This window comes from Hevea brasiliensis, chromosome 10, assembly GCF_030052815.1.
Source record: "Hevea brasiliensis isolate MT/VB/25A 57/8 chromosome 10, ASM3005281v1, whole genome shotgun sequence".
In the NCBI taxonomy this organism is placed as follows: Eukaryota; Viridiplantae; Streptophyta; class Magnoliopsida; order Malpighiales; family Euphorbiaceae; genus Hevea; species Hevea brasiliensis.
This window is the reverse complement of record NC_079502.1, coordinates 6,761,660-6,767,659: the sequence shown is the minus strand read 5'-3', so window position 1 is coordinate 6,767,659 and position 6,000 is coordinate 6,761,660.

Here is a 6,000-nt window from a genome sequence, read left to right as displayed (position 1 = left end):
CGTCGCCACCCCAACTCTTCTCCGCCGCCGGCCGACACTCCAAGGAGCCGGAAACGACTCGCGAAGCTCCCCCTGCGGGCGCGCGTCATTTCAGCTTCCTGGCCAAAATTCGGTCGATCCGGCCACTGTTTAGGCCGGGTCTTATGTCAAACTTCATCTACACCTCGAGAGCTTTCCATAGACACTAAGAACACCAAAATCCATCAAGTAGTTTGCTCAATTTTTGTCCGGAAAGTTTTAGCCTATTTTGACTTTTGGGCTAGATTTCTCGCAAACTGTGAACCCCACAAGAAAACCGAGAGTACTAGAGCGCTCCACTCATCGAGAGCTTCGCGGCAATATAAATTTCAAATTTTTCCGATACCGTTTTTCGGTGGATCCCATAAAACTTCGTAATGTTTTTCCGAGCACTAAATGAGCTTAGAAAATTCCGTAAAAATTATATACTAGCCCCCGTATTGTGGGCTTCGTGTAGGTACCTTCAATTCGCGAAAATTCAACGGTTGTCCGAGTCTGTAAATTTCAGGTCAGACAGACAAACTACCGAAAAAGTCTTGAGATTAGGTCAAGATTTAGCTACCCCACCATTGTCAGACATCCCGAGCGTGTCTCTGGGGTCGGAATCGACATAGGTAAACCCGAACCTTACTTTTTCTTAATTGTTTAGTGCTTGAATTGGATTAGAAATCCGTAAAATATTCATGGTAGCTCAAAAAATTATGATTCCTTTTGCATTAGCTTAGTAATATTGCTAAGGACCGCATGGCAAAATTTTAGAATTTTTAGAGCTCGTTTGGGTAGTTTTTGCAAAAGGGTCAATTATAAGGACTAAACTGTAATTTTACAGATTGTGGTTGATGACTGTTTGGATCGGCTCAGGAGGGGCTGTGTGATGTGATTGAGTTGTTGGTGTATGGTTTGTGGATATAGAAGTGCGTTTTAAGCCCTTTTGCAGGTTGAGTAGGTCCTAGGTATAGGGGAGATTCTGTCAGATTTTCAACACGACTTAGGACATCTTTGGTCTTTTTCTTAGTTTGTATTGAGTTAAATGTACTAAATAATTATAATAAAAATTGTCAGATGAGCCGGGACAGCCTTCCTCCTTTGCCCAGCCGCCACAGCGACTGCGATTAAGTCTGTGAGTAAAATATTAATTTTAATTGTAATTTCGATATTATTATATGTTCAAGCATGCCCATGCATCACTTATATGTATATATCTACGTAGTTAAACTCTAGGCACGTTTTATGTTGCATTCACAACTATTAAAGTGCCATGGATGGTGTTTGTAGTAATTTAGAGCAGTGTGCGTGCGTTGGCGTATGTGTGGTATGGTGTTGGATATGAACAAGACGAGTAGACACGACTTGAGATCTTCGCTGGGACCCAGTCCTTCAGGGTAGACACGGCTTGAGATCTTCGCTGGGACCCCGTATTTGGTTTATTAAGCGAAAGTCCGGCTTGAGATCTTCGCTGGCAAAGGTTGGATTAAGAGGGCTGTATAGGGGATCAGCTCCCATATATGTATTGTTTGACACTCTCGGGTGTGTGAGTGCTCCAAATTGCCTTATTGATGTGATTTGTATGAAATTTATGACGATTTTGTATTTCACTCCACAGGGTACATTAGCTTTAGATAGCTATAGAGATTATGGTTAAAAATGATATTTTACTCTCTAAGTCGAACGCTCACTCCTGTTTATTTATTTTTTCAGGCTACAGGAGGATTTTTGTTGTGCCTAACCTGCTCTTCTTATTCGTAGGTCTATTGATAGTTTTAAATGTGTTTGTTCTATTGAGTTAAAAATCTTAGACTCCGCATATATTAGAAATATTTATTTTATTTGGGTCTGTAATATAATTGCCATATTGGATTGGATGAGGGAGCCGAGCTCCCATTTATTTTTATGGCATTAGGATTATATGGAGGGTGAGCTGATCTCCCCAGATGATTATATATTGTGTTTACAGGTCCGGCGAGTAAAAAATTCCCCGTTAAATGATCCATTTTATAGCCGGACTCTATCCGGTTGAATTCTTGAAACTGGGCCCAAATGGGCCTTAGAGTTGGGTTGAGGAATAGTTAGGCTTACAACGGGCCTCGGGGGCTTTAGTGTCATACCTTACCCCTTTGTAAGGCATAACATGATCCCGTAGAATACCTAATGAACTACTGAACTTCACCTACTGATAACTCATTAAGTACCCTACAAGGGATTTTAAAATAATTTTCTTACTTTTATAAGTGGTGAGCATTTCCTAATAGGTATCAAAACATTTAATTAGAGTTTGAAAATTAGTTAAGATTTTTATTCCATTTTATTTTTTCGCAAATTTTATAAAAATTTCGGCAGCGTGCCGTCTGTATTTTGAGAATACAGTTCTTCAAATACCAGTAAAAAGCACTTCCAATGATTTATCTCATCAACTTCATCAATTCAACATTCATCCCAACCAATTTCAACATCATTTTCTCAAATTCCAAAATTCAATATCATCAAAATACTACTAATTAATTTCATTCAAATTAAAACAAAATACTTTCATTTATATTTCATTAAAGATAAAACAATTTATATACATTATTCCAAAAATTTACATTAGGAAAAATCCAAACTAAAATTTATTACAAGCTTTATACAACTGCTCATGACCATTTTCTACATTTACATACATTTACATACATCAAAATAATTTTTACAATCAGAGTATAAAATACACCAGATAAAGTTCGGAGCAGGTAGCTCCTCAATCCTCAGCTGCTCACTCTGCTGCTCCTCTAGTCTCTATATCTGCAATAGCAATAACAGCCATCGCTGAGTACTAGGACTCAGTGATGCACAACATACTAAAATAACCTTTATGCAAAATTTAAATCATACTTATTCAAAAATTAAACTGAATATGAGAAATAAATACAAAATATGATTTATATGCATTTAATTCAAATAATTTCATTTCGAAAGTCTCAAAACAAATTTCATAAAAATACACAGTTATATCATACCATTCGAAACAAATATCATCTCAATAACCAGAGGCTAAGGAGAAGTCACATCACAAGGCTAGCTAGCTCAAATATATGGGAATCCATTCTTTTTCTTTTTCTACTGGCACACACCTCAACAATTCAGCCAGAGAAGGAATCAAAATTCGAAACTGATTTTCCCCACTAGTCATGCTAGTGAGATATTCAAATATATGGTCATGACACTGTGGTTTCAAAACTATCTTAATAATTTACTAAACATTTATTGCCATTTCAAACACAAACAAGTAACCTTTCAACAATTTAAATTAAAAGCATAATAAACATTTCAAGACAATGGTGTCACAATGTAATATTTCAATTCATTCAAAACAATGTGCAGAAGAAAATTTACAGAAATTCTATGTTGTGAACAAACCTTATACGAGTCGCCTCTTGGCCTTGACTCGATCCCTCGGGTTCTTTTTCGGTATTCTTTTCCACTGAAATACACAGTTTCACAGTGTTTCAGTATCATAACTTATCATAAATCCAAAAATAAATTCAAATTAACTTTTACCTAGCTTTAATATGCTAAAATTGACGTTCTTTAAAATTTGTGTTTCAGGGTTACTATTCACTATACTATTCAAGTCAATTTATTGATTTTCTTATACTTAAAAGGTATGGGAACTCCAACTATACTCACATACCACATTTTGATCACCAATTTTGTTGGTTTTGGTTGTTTTCTCAAAATTTAAGTCTTTTAGGCAAAATTATAAATTTTTAGTTTTGGTGTCTTGTCTTGCACTATTCTATTGGTCATGTTGCTGTTAGAATTTGGCTAAGTTTTCTTCATAGAAATTGTTCTTTATTGTCTTAAATTTATTTCCCTTTTTAAATCACTCCAATTGAAGTTTTTTAGCTCAAGTTATAGCCATTTGAACATGGCTAGCCGAATTGGTCTAACCCAGATTTTCTGGGCACTAATTTAGTTCTGGCAGTTTTAAGTTATTAACTTTAAGTGGCTAAATGACTTGGTTAAGGGCGTAATTTGGGTTTGTGTTCTTCATGAAAGTTGTTGTACTATGTCATACCTTTATAATGCCATAAAAAATCAGGTCATTTGGATCTGTCTAGCCCAAGTTATGGCCAAATGAACAAATACTGTTCATTTTATCATTTTTGTACAGGGCAGAATACCTAATTCCGGATTTGGTCAATTTGTTCACTAGGTTTTGATCACTTTTTAGGCATAATTCCTAAATGAAAAATGTGTCATTTTGTGTCTAGTTTCATTCCCAATTGACCTCACACCAATTGGGCTTGTAAATTTTCAGTTTTGGTCTTTGAAAGGGACCTTGGTCATGCTGCCTACATACTGCCCACATCCAATCCGAATCTAAACCTAATTCTAACACTTTAAACATACCTCAATTGGTCACAAATGACCATTTCTCAACTCCAACAAGGTCAAACACATAATTTAACAAATTTTCACATTTTTGTCTTCCAAAGCCTAAGTGCCAAAACCCTAACTACACTAATTGTTACATTTAACTAATTCAAAGCATACTAACATCACTCCATCACTCAATTAAGCTTCCTAACATAATTAATTCAATCAAAACACAAGTATTTTCATCACAAACCCTAGCTAGCTGAAATTTACTCTTGTCTCCCCAAGGATGTTTTCATTTCATTTTAAGCATATTTATAAGTTTTTTATGCTATAAATACATTGATTAAACTAAAAATGTCAAGTTTGCTTACTAACCTTATGCAGAATTTTCTTTCTCTTCCAATCTCTTCCTTTCTTTTTTTTTTCTTCCTCAATCTTCTTTTATACTTGAGTTAGCAAGGTTTTATTAAGGGAACTATGGAATTTATGGTTAGAATAAGGGTTTAAGAAAGCTTGAAGGAAGCTTTCATGGTAGAAAGAAAACAAAGAGAGAGATGAAAAAGAGGTAAGGGACGGCAAAATGAAGAAGACCACCACTTTTTTTTTTCTTTTCTTTTTATGAATTAATCCTTTATGGAAGACCATTAATTCTCCAAATTTTTTTTCAATTAGTGTTTATTAAATCATGCATGATGTCACCAATTTTCACTTTTTCTTTTTCTTTTTTTTTTATTTATTTTTCCATTAGTTCTTTAATTTAATTCTCGATTCTAAAATTTTCTTTTCTCTGATTTTATTTGACATTTAGGTCAGGAGTCAGCTCTCAGGGTCAATTGACCAAATTGCCTCTCGCCAGTTCGACTCGGTTTGTAAATAATTCAATATTTCTTCCGGCTCTCTGACCCAATTATTTGACTGGCTTAACAATTCTTTTTCGTGATTTTCTTTTTTCCACTGTGTTCACAATAGTCCTAAGGACCGCAGCGTCACATTTTACGGTTCGAAATTTGAGTTTAAATCGACTTCGCAGTCCTTCCCGAGAAGGTCACCCATCGCTGTGAATCTCGGCTCATTTAACTTTCTATGTTCTGTTTTTCTTATTTATACTTAACTAATTGACAATTACTAATTATTTGTGTTTAGGACTTATCTAATTGTCTTAGATGTGGTTCTAATCTCCTTAATTTTTCGAACCAACACCGGTCGTCGGAATAGTGAAATATACCAGGCTATATAAATAGGGGTGTTACAATTCTCCCTCCCTTAAAATAAATTTTGTCTCGAAATTTTACCTGGTATCAGTCTCTAAACAGCTGTGGGTGCTGTCTTCTCATGTCTTCCTCTCGTTCCCAAGTAGCTTCTTGGCCCAAATGATGGTTCCACAGCACTTTCACTAACGGTATCTGCTTGTTCCGTAGCTCCTTCACCTCATAAGCCAGAATCTCTATGGGTTCTTCCTCATATGTGAGGTCTGGATTCACTTCAATTTCTTCTATCGATAGTACATGAGATGGGTCTGATCGATACCTCCTCAACATAGATACATGGAAGACGTTATGTATCTTCTCTAACTCTGGAGGTAGTGCCAAACGATATGCCAAAGGACCCACTCTTTCCAGAACCTCA